Source organism: Pinus tabuliformis, chromosome J, assembly GCF_031772625.1.
Source record: "Pinus tabuliformis cultivar Carrire ecotype Pingquan chromosome J, CPIR1, whole genome shotgun sequence".
NCBI classification, from domain to species: domain Eukaryota; kingdom Viridiplantae; phylum Streptophyta; class Pinopsida; order Pinales; family Pinaceae; genus Pinus; species Pinus tabuliformis.
In genome coordinates this window covers 1,165,999,560-1,166,018,208 of record NC_142295.1, presented here as the reverse complement: position 1 = coordinate 1,166,018,208, position 18,649 = coordinate 1,165,999,560, and positions in this window count along the sequence as shown.

Sequence of the window (18,649 nt, the reverse complement as noted above, 5' to 3'; positions counted from 1 at the left end):
CCTGAAATTGCCACCAGGATGATTAATGTGCTTAACAATAGAACAAGTACTCAGTTGGCTGCCATGGGAATTTCAAACAGAACTGAGCACATTCAGTTAATCAAGAGGGTTCTCACACTGAGAAACTTGGTACAGACACTAGAGAGAAGAACCTAGGACATGCAGACTGAGGTAAACAGGTTTTTGGAGAAATTTCAGGTATTAGAAAACAAAGGGTTCCCTAGCTTACTGAACAGCGCAGGGAGACTGTTCACTCATGAGCAGTATGCTAAAAGGGTTAATGCATTTGCCACAAGTCAGATCAATGAGAAGCCTAGCACCTCAGAGGAAACAGGGCCAGCCACAGGACAGACTCTCTACAAAAGAGTAGAAAATTTATTTTTTTATAATGAATGAAATCACACACCTGTTTGAGGTGCCTCCCAATTTTTATAAATATACAGAGGCAGAGGAGACTATGGATGCAATTCTCAGGCATCAACTACCTACACTAGAATGGTGGACTAAGGCCATACAGATGATTTTATAAACAAGAAGCCATTCAATAAATTTTGTTCATGAAAAATGCAAATTGTCATACACAGGACAGTTTAAAGAATCAGCATGCATTAAAGATAAAAGCTGAGCCAACTCAGCAGAAGTCCCGGCCAGCAAATCAAGACGGATAGCTACAGGTGTTCAGGCCGAGAAGCTACAACAGAGCAGCTCCAAAAGTGCATTTCTCAGCATTAATGCAGATCACTCCAACCGACTTAGTGGCCTCCAAAGGCCAAAATATCTTCTGACAAGCATAAAGATGCATTTACTTTGTATTCAATGATGTAATAACTTTCTTATCAAATATCTTGAAAGGTTGGTGAACGTATTCATTTCTGGGATAACTCAGCACTCAGATATTTTGTATAACTGATGGTATATATTTGCCCCTCGCACAAGCTTGCAGGGGGTGGTTGTTGATTTCTCTTGAAGAAGTTCTTATGCTGTAAACCTTTCAGAGTTTAATAAAGAAAGTGATGGAATTTCTCAAAGTCCTGAAGTGTTGAATGCATTCTGATGTTTGTTGAAAACTGCAGGATTCCTGTGTACTTCACAATACAATAAGTTTTTCTGTAACTCTCTTTGTTATGTGTTTTAATCTTTTACAACCCATATATGTTTCTAGTTTCTAAATATTTAGCAACAAAGAAAAAGAATAGCCTTCAGGATTTATTCATACAATACCCTGAGCTCAGTCTATGTTGTTAATAAATGTTTTCTTCAGCTATAATCTTGATAAGTGTAATTCTTAATTGCTGCACTTTCAGAATATATCTTTCACAGTGACCTTTGTTTCAGGAATTCAAATTTGCTCCTGAGCAACATGTTTCACTTTCACATCACCAGCTTAATGGAGAATTCTTAATTGCTTTCTGTTGGTTGACAATACATCACCACTTAAGTTTAAATTTTGTTTGTTTGAGATACTCAATAGGCCCTGCAGTCTGAACATCATCACTCCAGCATTTCAAAGCAGTTCACAGCTCTAGACTCCATTGCCCAATGATATACTACTCTCTAAACACTACATCTTAAGCACTGAAAGAAGTCCTTCAACCAAAACATAAACCAAAAACCTGAGCATAATAGCTAGCCTAAAAACACTATCAAAACAGAGACAAATCATAAAGAGAGAGCCCTCTCTGATTACAGTTTGTCTAGGAACTGTAATCCAAAGATTGGTTAGTGGTTACCCCGGCCGTATTCCCTTGGGAGTCATAGGGAACAACCTAGGTGTTAACATAATTGGCGACTCCACTGGGGAGTAAGCATACTTTTCAAATCGTTGTCTGTCCATAGACAGGGGTTTCAAAAATCTTAAACAGTCCCTTATACAATCCTAAACAATCTTAGAAAATACCAAAAAACAAATTCAGAAACTAGCTCCTAAAAAGGAAACCAGGCACACTAGGTCTAACCCTGACCCAAATCCAGCAGTTCTTGAGAATCCTAATATAATCCCTAGAAGAATTAGGAAGCAACAAAGGCAGGAAAATCCTAGTGATTTGAGTCCTAAGATAGCCCACCCTGAACTAGTTCCTACCCCTATCAAGGTTCTATTTCGCTCTACCCCTGTCTCCCCCAGTTCACCATCTACATCTCAAGGCCTCCTTTCACATCTTCACCCACTGCACATATCCCCTTGAACAACACTCCAGGTACTGCTACACCTGTTACCCCTGTAGTACACACCGTTCCTCTTATCCCAGTTGCCCCTGTAAATCCCCCAAACCCTGTGAATATGGCTAACAGATATGCACCCTTGCAAATACCAGCTAATGCTGCAGCTCTACCCCAAGATTACCAAACCAAAATCTCATATTTTGACTCCAATGGCCCTTTGACAGCTGTCCAGCATGCCAAAAGGATGCAAGACCATTTTGAGACCTATGAAATAGATGATGACAGTGTGAGAATGAGGATGTTTGTTCAAAGCCTAACTGGGGATGTAAGAACTTGGTTTAGATCCCTGAATGCAAATTCCATCACAACTCCTGATGAACTGTATCAAGCCTTTACTAGCAGATGGGAAAAGAAGAAGGATCCTTTGCACATACTTGGTGAATATGACACTATCAAAAGAGGTCCCCAAGAGACTGTTTTGGAGTATTGTGCAAGATTCAACAATGTATATAACGCAATCCCACAAAATTTAAGACCCCCTCTGGATTTAGCTTTGTACAAATTCCCTGGTGGTTTTGACCCTGACATGGCCTATCAGTTAAAGGAAAGAGACCCTCAAACCCTTGCAGAGGCCCAAAGGGTTGCTGTCACAGTGGAAGCTAACCTGATTGCCAAAAGAAACAGAGCAAGGTTGGAAAAGAGAACAACCTTCAAAGAAGAACCCTCTGCTTTTGATCAAAAGCTGGATGCAATACTCACTGGAATGAAAAGATTGGGTGATAGAGTGGAATCGGTTGAGAGAAAATCATCATGGGAAGCACCACAAAACAACCCTCCTAGGAATACAAATTTTAGGAGAACTCAAAACCCAGGCATTGGCAAGCCCAGTGCTGACCAAGACATAAGGCCCCCTTTCCAAGAAAATTATGCAGAGACTTCCACATCAACTGAACCCAATGAAGATCCTCAGATTAATTTAATGGGTCTAGATGGTGAAAGTCAAGTATTTTTAACACAAGAAGACCATGAGGATGATGAAATCAAACTGTTCCAAACTAAATCAGGTGAATCCTTTGACTTTAAGCAAGGCTATGACACTGTTGTTTATGAAGTCCATAAACAGTACAAGCTAAGGAGCAGAACTGTGAATGTAAATCAGCCTGAAAAGATAAAGGATAATCAGTAGCCTAAAAGAACCATAGTCGCAGAGCCTAATGACAAAACAAATTCACCTGCAGAAGAAGTCATTATTGAAGAGATCACTGAACCATTCTCCTTAAAACAGAAGCCTATGGATACTTCATCCTCTCACCCTAATTTAAATACTCCTCCTCAAGAGATGAGTAAAAAGGACAAGTCCCAAAATCAAGATAAGAACCAAGAAGAAGATTTAGGGAACAAGGAAAGGACTGTTATCCATAACCCTAAGACCCAATCTGAAAAACCTTTTGACCTAGAAACTAAAATTGGCAAACTAAAGATAGCAATTCCTCTCTCAGAACTGGCCAAGCATGACATCTATAAACTACAGATCAAGAAGTCCCTTCAACTCACTGGCAACAAAGATGATGTTAATGTGTTGGATTATACCCCAGAATTACTGTTTGGCCCAGAAGTGGATGGAAAAACAGTAGTCACTGGGGTATTACCTTTTTATGTCAGCTTACATATTCATGATAAGATATTACATAACGCAATGTTTGACTCCGGTGCCTCTCACAATCTCATGCCAAAAGCAGTCATGGAGAGATTGAATCTAGATATAACAAGACCATACAAGGACCTACTTTCCTTTGACTCCAGCCAAGTCAAGTGTTTAGGTCTCATAAAGGATTTATGTGTGTCTCTGGTTCAATACCCAAACAAAACAATTCTAATGCATGTTGTAGTTGCTGATATCCCACCTAAGTATGGGATGCTGTTATCAAGATCATGGGGAGCTAAACTCCAAGGTTCCCTAAAATTAGACATGTCATATGCCACCATCTCTGTTTTTGGGCAACCAAAAAGACTATACAGAGAAACACTCATGAAATACATGGTCAGCAGTGAGGAAAAGCCTCAAAACTTTCCCATATATGCTGTCCATTCAGACATAGACTCATACATTCTCTTCAATGACAACACAACTCTCGCAAAAAATGATGTTGAAACCAAAATACTCATACAGGAGGAAGACTCTAATAAAAAAATTACCACCCATGAAACAACAGTCAATCAAACACTAGACACTGCTGCTGCCCTAGTTGTCAAGCATATCCAATCAAATGATGAGACTATCCTAGAAGACAAGCCAGATGAAAAACCAGATCTTCAACTTACAGTGCCAGCCCATGAACAGACCATTAAATCTCCTTCACAACAAGATATTCTATGGTTCCTTGAATTTGATGGCTCAGTCAACAAATTAGGGGTAGGAGCTGGATTTTGGGTACACAATAAAGAAAACAATCATGCAGAAGGCAGAGCCTATAGATTAAACTTCAGATGTACTAATAACATGGCAGAATATGAAGCTCTTTTACTAGGCCTCAAGTTAGTAAAGTTCTTACAAGCTGCCAGGGTTTCAATCATGGGTGATTCAGATTTAGTTATCCAACAAGTGAAGGGAAATTTTGTCACAAATGACAAAAGACTAAGGTCTTATAGGTCTGCTGTTGCTGAGGTACTAAACTTTTTCTCTGAATTCCAAATCACTAAAATTCCTAGAACCCATAATCTACATGCTCATAGTTTGGCCACATTTGCTAGTACTTGCAAATTACAATTGGAACCTAACAATTGTTTCACAGCTGAGATAAAACACAGAACCTCCATTCCAAACAATGTTAAAGATTGGCAAGTATTTGAGGATGATATGCAAATAAACAATTTTTTAACGCTGCAACAAGAGTTTGCAGGATTAAATATTGACACTGATAGAGCAAGTCAATCACAAATACTTGATAGAGCAAGTCAATCACAAATACTTGAAAGAGCAAGTCCATCAAAAATACAGTTTGAACAGAACAACCACCCAATATCACCTAGAACAGCAAAAAAAATGCTAAATCCAACTATTTTCAACAAGGAAAACATTCAGCAAATTCAACCAATCAGTTGTGAAGAGGTGGCCAATGCTGAAACTGAAATCATAGAGCTGGAAGAAAATTTTCTGCCAACAGGCCTAACTCCACTAGAGGACATTTTTGATTCAAATGATATTCCCAGAAAACCAAAAATGCAGCCCTTAAATGCAGCCATTGAAGAATGCAACATTGGTACCATTGACAAACCCAAAATAATAAAATTGTCTGCATCTCTACCTCCTGATCAAAAGCCTAAATACGTTGACCTCTTTAAAGAGTTCCAGGATGTTTTTGCATGGAGTTATGAGGACCTAAAGTCCTATGACACCTCTGTTATCCAGCATACTATCCCTCTCAAGCCTGATAAAAAACCCTTTAAACAAAAATTGAGGAGAATCAATCCTATGCTTCTCCCAGCAATGGAACAAGAGGTACAGAAAATGTTCAAGGCAGGCATCATAGCACCAATCAGATTCTCTGAGTGGATCTCTAACTTAGTCCCTACAAGAAAGAAAACTGGTGAAATAAGGCTGTGTGTGGATCTAAGAAATCTGAACCAAGTATCCCTCAAAGACAACTATCCCTTACCCAAGATGGACCACATTCTCCAAAGAGTGGTAGGGGCCTCAAGGATCTCATTACTTGATGGATTCTCAGGCTTTAATCAAATCTTAGTACACCCTGATGATCAAGACAAAACTGTATTCACAACCCCATGGGGAACGTTCAAATATGTAAAATTGCCTTTTGGATTGAAAAATGCAGGGGCTACTTTTCAAAGAGCAATGGATATTGCTTTTGCAAAGGAGATTCATGACTTTTTAGTCATTTATTTGGTTGACCTCACACCCTTCTCAAAATCTGACCAAGAACATTTAAAACACTTAAGGCAGATTTTCTTAACATGTAGGAAATATGAAATTTCCTTGAATCCCAAGAAGTCTCTATTCGGTTTAGAGGAAGGTAAATTATTGGACCACATCATTTCTAAGGATGGCATTAGGATTGATCCAGACAGGATACAAGCTATCTTACAAATGCCCCACCCAAGAAATATCAAAGAATTGCAGGGATTTTTGGGAAAAATCAATTTCTTGAGAAGGTTTATCCCAAACTTAGCAAAACTAATCAGATTACTAAATAACATGCTAAAGAAAGATTCAAAAGTGAAATGGACAGTTGAAGCAAATCAAGCCTTTGAAGGTATAAAGCTGGCCCTTACCCAAACCCCGGTCCTGACCAATCCTCAATTTGACAGAGAATTTATCATTTTCTCTTTTGCCTCCCAGCATACTATTGCTGCTGTTTTGTTACAGAAAGATGACCAAGGAAATGAGAAGCCAATTGCTTTCTTTAGCAGAGCTCTTAGAGATGCTCCTTTAAAATATCAAATCATGGAAAAGCAAGCTTATGCTTTGGTCAAAGCCATTAAAGACTTTAGGATTTACATCCTTTATTCCCATGTTATAGCATATGTGCCAAGTCTTATTATAAAAGACATACTAACTCAAGAAAACCTAGAGGGCAGAAGAGGAAAATGGATTGCCAACATCTTGGAATTTGATATTGAGATAAAACCTACAAAACTAATAAAAGGGCAAGGTTTGGCCAAACTAATGACAGAAGCAAACTTCCAAGCCTAAGACATCAACCAGCTGGACAGTGAACCAGAGCTGGCGACTCCAAAGATCAATGTAGCCTTTGAACAATCCCCTTGGTACTCTGATATATGTTATGTATTGCAAAACCTGTGTGCTCCCCCAGGATTGTCCAGAACTAAATGTAGGTTCTTGAAAATAAAAGCTTCTAAATTCTGTGTTATGGATGGGAATTTATTTTGGAAAAACCATGAAGGGATATTGCTAAACTGCCTAATTGAGAATGAAACTGACAATATCATAAAAGAATTTCATGTAGGTGACTGTGGTGGACACTTGTATTGGAAGTCCACTGTGGATAAAATACTAAGAGCTGGTTACTACTGGCCCACCATGTTCTCTGATGTCAAGAAATTCACCACCTCATGTCATAAATGTCAAGTGTTTGAGGGAAAGAGACAGTTACTGCCACTTCGCTTAAGGCCTATTGCAACAGAGAGACCTTTTCAACAATGGGGCTTGGATTTCATTGGGGAAATTCATCCCTCATCTTCAGGCCAACATAGATGGATCTTAACAGCCACAGACTACTTCACCAAGTGGATTGAAGCTGCTCCATGCAGACAAGAAAATGATTCAACAATCATTTAGTTTTTGGAGAACAACATATTGGCTAGATTTGGTTGTCCTGACAAAATAATAACAGACAATGCTACTGCTTTCAGATCCAAGAAAATGGTGAATTTCTGCCACAAATTTCACATTACCTTAGGCCATTCTACTGCATACTATCCCCAAGGAAATGGCCTTGCTGAGTCATCAAATAAAAGCCTGGTAAACATTATAAAGAAAGTGCTAGAAGAGAACAAAAAGAATTGGCATAAGAAGCTTGTGAATGCTCTATGGGCAGATAGACTAACAACCAAAAGATCAATTGGGACCAGCCCATATGAGTTGGTTTATGGATTGGAAGCCAAATTTCCTTCATCACTAGGGGTGCCTGTTATGAAACTTCTTCAAGAAATCCAAGCTGAACCAAATGATATGCAAAGAAGGATCAATCAAATAATATGTTTACAGCAAACTAGAGATCAAGTTTTCAGCAGAGTTCAAGTTCTACAAGAAAAATTAAAGAAGGCCTTTGACAGAAGAACTAAGGCAGAAGATTTCAACATTGGGGACAAAGTCCTCAAGTGGGATTCAAGAAGAGAGGATAAGGGAAAACATGGAAAATTTGATTCCCTTTGGAGAGGACCATTTGCTGTCCAAGCAGTACAAGGAAACAATACTTATTTCCTTAAAAGTCTCAATGAAATTGATTTGGATGAAGGCCATGTGAATGGCAGGATGCTGAAGCACTATTTTGACTACCACCCATAAGTGCAGCCTGAGTTCTCCCTTGTACATATCCAGATGTATATATTACTTTCTGTTGTGATGTAAAAATGCAATTTCTCAAGTTTTCTTAACTACCAGCAAAAGGTAAATAGGATCAGAGGTCTACCAAAAAGGGAAGTACACAATTTTGGCATTTCAAAGCAGCAAACTTCAAAATTTTGATAAAAGCAGTCAAGGGCCAAGGCAATCTGACCTGCTGTTCTTGGTCTTTCAGATGAAAAACCATCCCCATGTGGAGCCACTGTTAGCTACCTATATCAATAGGTTTCATATTTCATGATTGACAATGAAAAGGTCCAAATATGCTCTGCTTTGATGATGCAAAGATCACATATTTCCAAGAGAAAACAATCTGTGTATATAGCTTGATGTTCTCTCAATTTTGATGGATGGTCCAACAGCCTAATCTGGATCATGCCATGTTTTAAATTCTCAGTTGTACAATAGAGAAAGAAGTCTGTCCAAACTGTTTAATCTTGGCAGACAAGTAGTTTAGGTAGAGAAAAAAGGCTCCCAACTACTTAATCTGGGACCTTGGAAGAAATAAGGGTAGAAGTAGATAGAAAAACAAAAGAAAAAAGCCAAAGAAAAGAAAAGGCAGATAAGGGTCTGCAAGTCCAAGTGCACCCTCCAAGAAGAAATAAAAAATGCTAGGCAAGTAGATGGGTAGGTAGATGGGGTTGCTGAAGTGTCATTCCTTACAATTGAAAGTGTGCTAACCTGTTTCACAAAGAAAAGTCAATAGGATTGAGAAGTCCTTCTTCTCTATCAGGTTGCAGCAAGCAAAGAAGCATGTCTAACTTCCCACTTACCCCCTTTCCCATTCATTATTAATATCCCCTCATCAACTGAGATTCATGGAAGACTTGGTGGTTTCATGGGGTTTCTTAGTCCTATTAGAAGCCACATTTCTTGTCTAAAAATCTTTTCAGTTTGATCTACTCCCTAAGCTAAGTTATTTTCAAATAAACTTAGTGTTATCTCCCCTCCTCCACTCCTTTCATCCATATTAACCCTAACTCTATTATATAATTCCCCTATGATTCCATTTCCCCTAGTGTTATAACACCATGGTGTATAAACCCCAAGCATTGTATAAATATCCCTCCCCTTGGCATTATAGCCAATAAGTCCTCTGTCAGGGATCAAATGACATCTGGTCACTTTGATAAACCTAGGTCTAACCCTCCTCCCCTCTTCTGAATTCATTTGGCCCACTAAAACCTTCATTTGCTAAAGAAAACCTTATAAAAGACCTTGTTCTACCTATACCCACTTTAATTTGCAAAAATAAACAAAAAACCCACTTTTCTCATTTATCCAAAGTATGGGCGCCGGGTTATTTTTATATTAAACGGGCATTGAAAAATCTTTATAAACCCGCCATATCCCAAGAGTTTCCGCCAAGCACTGATCCCGAAAATAAATATTTAAATAATCCCGTCCCCTTCCGTATCGACCGATCATCTCATCAACCCGTCAACCGTCCGATCGAGCGGTTTTGATCGGACGGCCCTAATCCATAGCGGACCGGCCCTGACGTCCGACAGATACCTTCTGATATCTGTCAGAAGGTGACGTCAGGCCTCCGCCACGCGTCATCCCCACAGCTTATCGGAGGTACGCTTAACAATTCCCCTTCCGTATCAAAAGCGGTGCGATGGGAAACCGCTAACCGCTTCCGGTTTTTGGTCAATCCGCCTGGCCAACGTCACCACCACGTCATACCCACGTCAGTGCCACCCCGCCGTCACGTCAGCTCCTTCGTCCGCCCCCGCGCTGATACGTCCACCACCTCATCATCCCCGTGGACCAATCATAGCTCGCCACATCACCCGATGACGTCATGTTGACATCATCCGACCTTGACCCCACCTGATGACGTCATGCTGACGTCATCCAAAAAGCGTGCCAATATGCCAAAAATCCATATTTAGGCCAATTTGCGCATTTTTTTATACTTTTTGCCACAAGAGCTTTTGCTTTCTCTGCATGATTTTACGTCCAAACTTGCACCACCTTTGCTGAAATCAATTCGGAGACCTCCGGCGCACCATTTCTACAGTCATTCGTGATCATTGCTCGCTCTTTACCAGGTATTTTCCCTTATAAATCCTTCATATGCCTACTTTGTCTGTGAATTCCCTCAAAAGAGCTTAAAAGACAAAAAACTTGCAAATTCACTGGCAAAATCTCTGTGCCTAGCCCCCATTTACAACTGTGAGCTCGAAAAGCACCAGCTGAGCCTTGTTTGCCCACATTTTCATAAGAAACTGTACTCTGTTCGCGCAATCGCGAAACAACTTACTCAAACTATACCTACCCATTAAAAAAGACAAATTGAGACCACACATTGGTCTTATTTGCAATTCAAGCAGTATTTCAATTGCTGCAGCTGTTTCACTCACCCTCTGTTCCATACAATTCACTTTTTTTTTGTTGAAGAAAACTCTTTTGTGTTGCTCTGCATAGCAACTCCATCCATAATCCTAGGAGAAATCATGGATCCACCAGTAGCTCCAATAGCGTTGAACGTCGCTCCATTGAATGCCCCTCAGAGACAATTGGAATGGCAGTCTCTGGCAGACATGGACTATCAAATTTCAGAGGAAATGCTGATGAGGACTAAGTTCCACATCCACCTGCTCAATGAATTGAAGGCCAAGCATGAGACTGGAACAGATGTGCTGGGCATATGGGACTCATTCCTCCCTATTTTTAAGCTCCCTCAGGTTAGACAATTCCCTGATTTGATCCATCTGTGTGCTGAAAACTATGACCCCACTCAGAGGGCAGTTCTTGACCCTTCAGGATCAGTTGTGTTTTATGTCACCCCAGAAGCTATCAAGGATATGCTCTGCTTCAGGACTGAGAAGAAACTGGTCCCTCTATCACTTGTAGACCTGATAAATCAAGGAGCCAGAATGACAGATGTTCAGGTCACCAAATTAAACCAGCTATACATTGACTCTGACTCTGTGAAGTATCCTCCTATAAATCAAGTATACCTCAACCAGCTGGGCAGAGATCTTGCAGACATGATTAGTCCCATTTTGGGCTACAACTCAATTGAGTTTGTTGATCAAACTGTGCTGGTAATGATGCTCATGTTTGCTCCTGGCAAGTCTCCTATCTGCTATGACTATGCCACTTATATAGCAGACAAAATACATGAGAAACTAATGAACCTGGCAAGAGAAAAAGTGTTCAGATATACCTCTTACATTTACCACTTGATCTTATATCATCAACATCAGAAGTTATCTTTTCCAATCAAAAGAGGGGATGCCCAAGGCAATCCAAGATTAGTCGTCTATTGGTCCTCTGTTTTCCACTGTAGATTCGAGTCTCCTTATACTTATTGTGAGTTCATAGATCACTTCATCCACCCAGCTATGTCAATGATGATGGGCTCACCTCCTCCAAGGCTCACTGATGAAATGCAAAGGATCCTAAAGTTATCCAAATCATACAGCATTGGGGACTGGTACTTTTACCAGAACCACACCGTCATCAGGATATATGGGTGTGAATTGCCTCCCTACAGACTACCCAAATATGTGCCTATGAGGTTGTTTGCCCTCATGTCTATAACCAGAGGGAGGAAGGTTGGAAAGAAGCAGACAGGATGCTTGAGTCCCTTGGCCTTCAAACCAGTTTCCTCTGGAAACCTTATGACCCTAACCACTTCATCACTTTGAGAAGGCTCAGATATAAGCTATCTGGCTATGATCATGTAAATATCTCTCACATTCAAAAACATGCAAACCAAGCAAAATGGAGGAGAGGAACCATAGAAGAGCCGGTTACACAAGAGGAGCTGAATCAAAGAGCGGTGAGGAATCTAAAAAAGATGGCTGACCTTGAACTTTGTTCACAGGTGTTCGCCCTTCCAAGCACACAAGTGGGAGCAGTTGCATCCTCCTCGACTGCAAATGAGGAAGCACCCAAAGCCACTGAAGATATATCTAGCAAGGGCAAGGAAAAGGAAATGGAGACTGAACAGCCACCTCATGACAAGGTGCAGCAACAGCAGCAGCAGGTAGAATAACAACAACAACAGGAATTGCAGCAAGAAGAAGGGCAGCATGACAAAGAGCAGCTCCCACAGCAAGAAGGGGCAGTTGAGGCCCCAATTTTCACAGAACAGCAGGCACAAAACACGGTGCCTCCCAGGCAAGAAACATCAGCTGATGCATCAATCCTCCAAACTCCACAAAAGGAGGATACTAGCAGAAAAAGGGACAGAGAGACTCCCTTGACCACATCAGAAAGTCATGTTGAGAAAAGACAAAGATTGAACCCTTTCTCTGAAGAGGAAATGCCAACAGGGCAGTCTCTGGGCATGGGCCCACCTAGCAGGGAAGCATCTGCAAGTTCCTTCCAAGAGGAACAAAACAGAACTGTGGGAGGAGAAGTCAGATCCTCTAGCCAGCAGAGAGAGGGTGAACTAAGCATTAAACAGCAGTTCATAGACATAAAGAAAAGGAATGAGCCCATAAAAATACAGTTGTACAATCATTTGTTGAAGATGGCTCCCACTAACCAGCAAAGACTGATGTCTGCTTTTGATGTTAGTGAAGGCAAAATGATCATGAGTCATTTCTTGCCAGCTGTAGCACAACCCCAGTCTCCTGCAGATTATATAAGGACCAATCTTGAGGTCCTTGCCAAGGACATCCACCCGATGGACAAAATTGAGCTACACAAACAAACGGGTGAGACGGTCTATGCCTCCTTGGCAGACAAAACATTGGACAATTATAGGCTGGAAAATAGCCTTAATAATACAGCTGCCCAACTTGAGCTGGAAAGGGCATCCTCACAAGCTAAGGACAACAGAATTAGGTCCTTAGAAGATATAATTATTGAGATTGGGCATGATCCCAAAGATATCAAGGGCATACAGGAGATATTGAAGTTAAGGGATGCAGACATGGCCGCTTTGAAGAAAAAGATCAAAATGCCAGCCACAATTCACCCTCAAACAGATGAGGTTGCCAAGCAGAGGCATGATCAAGATGCCTCAGCCTTGCTGGTGTCTCTATATAAGCAGTTAATCTAGACACAGGAAAAGCTGGGAGAATCAGAGGCTGCACAGGCAGCATTACAGGCAGCTTTGAAGCAAAGAGAAGAAGGTCAGACCTCCCAGCCTCCTCCTGAAGTAATAAACCTGGAGGAAACTGCTCCAACTACTGTTCCTCCTCCTCGACAAACAGAACAGGTAGCAACATCCACCTCAGCAGCACCACCAGCAACAGAGCAGGCCCCAAGCCTGGACATGCAAAAGCTGAGGAATGAGATCCAGGCCCTGGAAGCTCAAATGACAGAGCTGAATGAGACCAGGGATAAATTGGCCAAAGTGAATGATAGATATGACAAATCCAAGCAGTCTGTGGCAGAAAAGAGCAGGGAGATAAAAGCCCTCAAAGACAGGATCAAAGAGCCAGAGAATGAGCTCAAATTAGATAAGGTTGTGGCTGAGCTTAAAATAGTGCTGTGGGCTAACATTGGCCAATCTATTAATGACCAATGGAAATATATTGAAACAATCCATGAGCAGTTAGAGCTCATTCCAAAAGCACAGACTGAAATTCAAAGATCAAGAGCTGCTCTAAGCAATATGCCTGAAATTGCCACCAGGATGATTAATGTGCTTAACAATAGAACAAGTACTCAGTTGGCTGCTATGGGAATTTCAAATAGAACTGAGCACATTCAGTTAATCAAGAGGGTTCTCACACTGAGAAACTTGGTGCAGACACTAGAGAGAAGAACCCAGGACATGCAGACTGAGGTAAACAGGTTTTTGGAGAAATTTCAGGTATTTAAAAACAGAGGGCTCCCTAGCTTACTGAACAGCGCAGGGAGACTGTTCACTCATGAGCAGTATGCTAAAAGGGTTAATGCATTTGCCACAAGTCAGATCAATGAGAAGCCCAGCACCTCAGAGGAAACAGGGCCAGCCACAGGACAGACTCTCTACAAAAGAGTAGAAAATTTATTTTTTATAATGAATGAAATCACACACCTGTTTGAGGTGCCTCCCAATTTTTATAAATATACAGAGGCAGAGGAGACTATGGATGCAATTCTCAGGCATCAACTACCTACACTAGAATGGTGGACTAAGGCCATACAGATGATTTTATAAACAAGAAGCCATTCAATAAATTTTGTTCATGAAAAATTCAAATTGTCATACACAGGACAATTTAAAGAATCAGCATGCATTAAAGATAAAAGCTGAGCCAACTCAGCAGAAGTCCCGGCCAGCAAATCAAGACGGACAGCTATAGGTGTTCAGGCCGAGAAGCTACAACAGAGCAGCTCCAAAAGCGCATTTCTCAGCATTAATGCAGATCACTCCAACCGACTCAGTGGCCTCCAAAGGCCAAAATATCTTCTGACAAGCATAAAGATGCATTTACTTTGTATTCAATGATGTAATAACTTTCTTATCAAATATCTTGAAAGGTTGGTGAACGTATTCATTTCTGGGATAACTCAACACTCAGATATTTTGTATAACCGATGGTATATATTTGCCCCTCGCACAAGCTTGCAGGGGGTGGTTGTTGATTTCTCTTGAAGAAGTTCTTATGCTGTCAACCTTTCAGAGTTTAATAAAGAAAGTGATGGAATTTCTCAAAGTCCTGAAGTGTTGAATGCGTTCTGATGTTTGTTGAAAACTGCAGGATTCCTGTGTACCTCACAATACAATAAGTTTTTTTGTAACTCTCTTTGTTATGCGTTTTAATCTTTTACAACCCATATATGTTTCTAGTTTCTAAATATTTAGCAACAAAGAAAAAGAATAGCCTTTAGGATTTATTCATACAATACCCTGAGCTCAGTCTATGTTGTTAATAAATGTTTTCTTCAGCTATAATCTTGATAAGTGTAATTCTTAATTGCTGCACTTTCAGAATATATCTTTCACAGTGACCTTTGTTTTAGGAATTCAAGTTTGCTCCTGAGCAACATGTTTCACTTTCACATCACCAGCTTAATGGAGAATTCTTAATTGCTTTCTGTTGGCTGACCATACATCACCACTTAAGTTTAAATTTTGTTTGTTTGAGATACTCAATAGGCCCTGCAGTCTGAACATCATCACTCCAGCATTTCAAAGCAGTTCACAGCTCTAGACTCCATTGCCCAATGATATACTACTCTCTAAACACTACATCTTAAGCACTGAAAGAAGTCCTTCAACCAAAACATAAACCAAAAACCTGAGCATAATAGCTAGCCTAAAAACACTATCAAAATAGAGACAAATCATAAAGAGAGAGCCCTCTCTAATTACAGTTTGGCTAGGAACTGTAATCCAAAGATTGGTTAGTGGTTACCCCGGCCGTATTCCCTTGGGAGTCATAGGGAACAACCTGGGTGTTAACAACTGCTAGCTTCAATATGTGTGAGTGAATTCGATTGTAAAACTTATACAATCTTCTGACCATGGATGACCATTCCCAGGGATAAATCAATGAATAATTGATCTTCAATCTGGTTGATTGTTTTTGTCTGTTGCATTATGTTGATGAATGATTTGACTTGCCACAATGGTGACAAGGATGGAGATTAAAGAAATGATCTTCTAGATGACCGGTTCTTTGACAATGAAGGAATTTTGGTTTGACTGTAACTTTAGTTTGTGCACATGTTTGTTTTTTTGCAAATTTAGTTTATGTGTATTTCTATTTGTCTTCAACTTTATCATAACTAGCCGATGCGATTTGTGCAAAAAACCGTGCACTGACAAACTTAATGGGCCATCAATAATCTGGGATATGCAGTTTGGTGTCATCTTTGACATATCCTAAGCCTCATTGATTTCTGTTACTTTGGATTTCTTCCCATGGCTTGATGATTGGTTTGGAAGAAAGTTGAACTGGATTAGGGACCACTTGAACAGTTGAAGTTGGTTGGATTAGTGACTTGGAATCATCAGCTGTATTTGTATTGTTCAAAGACCTAGAGGCATCACTCTTCTCTAGCAACTCAATTCTTTGTAGTTGTGACCATGGTTGAAGGGACTCAATCATTTCATGTGCATGTTGAATATGCACTTGAATATCAGCAAGAGTTGTTTTTCTGATGTTCGCCATGTTGCTATCTAATGATAAAATCAAATTGTTAAGAATTTGGGACAGTTGAATGTGTGTCTCCATGTTAGCTTGCTCACTTTGAATTCAAGCTCGCCTGTACTATTGCTTATTGTTGATGCTTTAAAAACTTGCTAGAGTTTTATAACTTGATTTATTGAACTCTTGATTTCATGCTCGCTTGATGACAATCGCTTTGCTTGAATGCTTCACTGACACTTTGTGAATGCTTCAATCAACTTCACACTGGCTCGTTTGTTGTATATGTCGTGCTTTGAACTTTTGCAATTGATTTTGACATGCTCACTTGCCTAGTTGTTTGAATGACATTCTCGCTTGCTTTTCTCCCTTGATTTATTTATTATTTCACTTTAAACACTAGTTTGATTTGATGCTCACTTGAATAATAGAATACTAGAATTCACACTCGTTTGATGATGATTTCTTGCTAGATGGTTTTCTTGAACTTGCTTCATTGGTTACTAACACTTTGTGCTTTATTGAATGTACTCACTGAATGTACTGATTTTAAAAAAGGAAGGGTGTCGAATATTGTCGAAAATGCACCCAAGAGAAAAATGACAAGTTCAATCTTGATGACTCAGTTGAAGACTTAACTGCCTTAATGTATTCACCTTAACAATTCAAATTAGGGTGTCGGTTACAACCGAGAATGTACCCGTACAATTCAGTTAAAAAATGTTTATCTGCAAGTGATACAAAAAGTGTTGATGATGTTGATGTCATCTTGGCTTGAAATGCTTGATTGTGTAGCATTCTTAACTTGATTGCTTTGATTACATGATGTGAAATGTGCTTGCTTGGAAGATCATCTTATCAAGTTGATGGTGTGACGCTTTTTGCTTGTGTACTTAAGCTTGATTACAGGAGCTTGATTAAGCATTCTTATACTTAAGCTTGCTTATGTGCATGTACTTGTTTAAGCATAATACAAAGAGAGTGTTTTGATAATCTGAAAACAAGTTGCACACGCATTCATTACACATGGTGTACCTAATATCCCCCTTTTCAATTTCAGGCAAATCTAGGACACAAGCACCACAAAAATTATGATTATATTAATTACTGTAGTACATCTTTCTTCACTGTCACAACTTTTTCGTGGAAACTTCTCAATGAGAATGTCTCACTCATAAGCTTTTGGAAGCAAATTGCCTTCAAAAGCTTCATGCACTGACTCAATCGCTCTCATAGTAAAATATTACTTTGGAGTGAAACAATGACTTTCTCTAAAAAAACTTTACTTGTCACTCCAAATACAACATACTTATAACTCCAAAGTTACAAAATATACTCCTTATTTCTCCATTACAAAGAAAATTATTTTATCCACTCCTCATCTTTCCCAAAAATCGCTCGTTCAAAAAATATTCCTTATAGTTGTATATGTAGATCACATATTTGTGAGACTCTTTGGAAACCCTACACCAATTTAATGTGATGCAGGAATAACACAAGTATTGAAAACATTGTAAATGACAATGGTTGATTGAAAGATTCCTTGGACCGATTTAAAGCCAATGGATATGGTTTGCAAGTTACTCAAAATGAAGTTGATGGGCGAGATTAAGAGGCAGATAAAATTGAAATTCAAATCAAATATGTTTCCTCTTCTTTCTCTGCAAAGGCTCTAAACTACGAAGGTCTTTTATGTCACCCAATACAAGCATTTCTAGGATACATTGAGCGGTTTCTTCACTTTCCGCTAAGTTTTGATCTATTTTTCCTACCTTGTTTATTTCTCATTCCAATTTCATATCCATTGGTTACTCGAATAGTATTGTATATTCAGCTCCACTGTGCCCTAGAGGTTCTATCAAATCTTGCATGTTTGCTCACAGTTGGAACGAACTATGGCTAGGTGGAACAACTTTTTCCACTGGACGATTGAGATCAAGTCTTGGGCTCCACTGCTTAGGCCTCTTTTTCTAATATCGGAATGGGCTCCACTGCTCGATTGATGGATCTAGCATCACACAATTGGGTTTACAAAAACATGTGTCAAATGTTTCCTACAACATAGTGAATCACAGGCTTGGCCATTCAATCAGAAGCTGCAGACATCACCACTGTCTTGTGAACAAATGATCAATATAAAAAAAATAATTGAAGAACGTTAGAGTGTAAAAATGATTGAGCAATTGCTCTGAAAGGTTCGCATGTTGATGCTCTTATTCAATCCTGTCTTTTGGAGGAAAGATCTGGTGATGAAACTTATCAATATGATGGCCCCGGGGGTTCATATACTCTGAAGTGGAAATTTCACAATGAGTTAGATCTTGTTTTTGTGGCT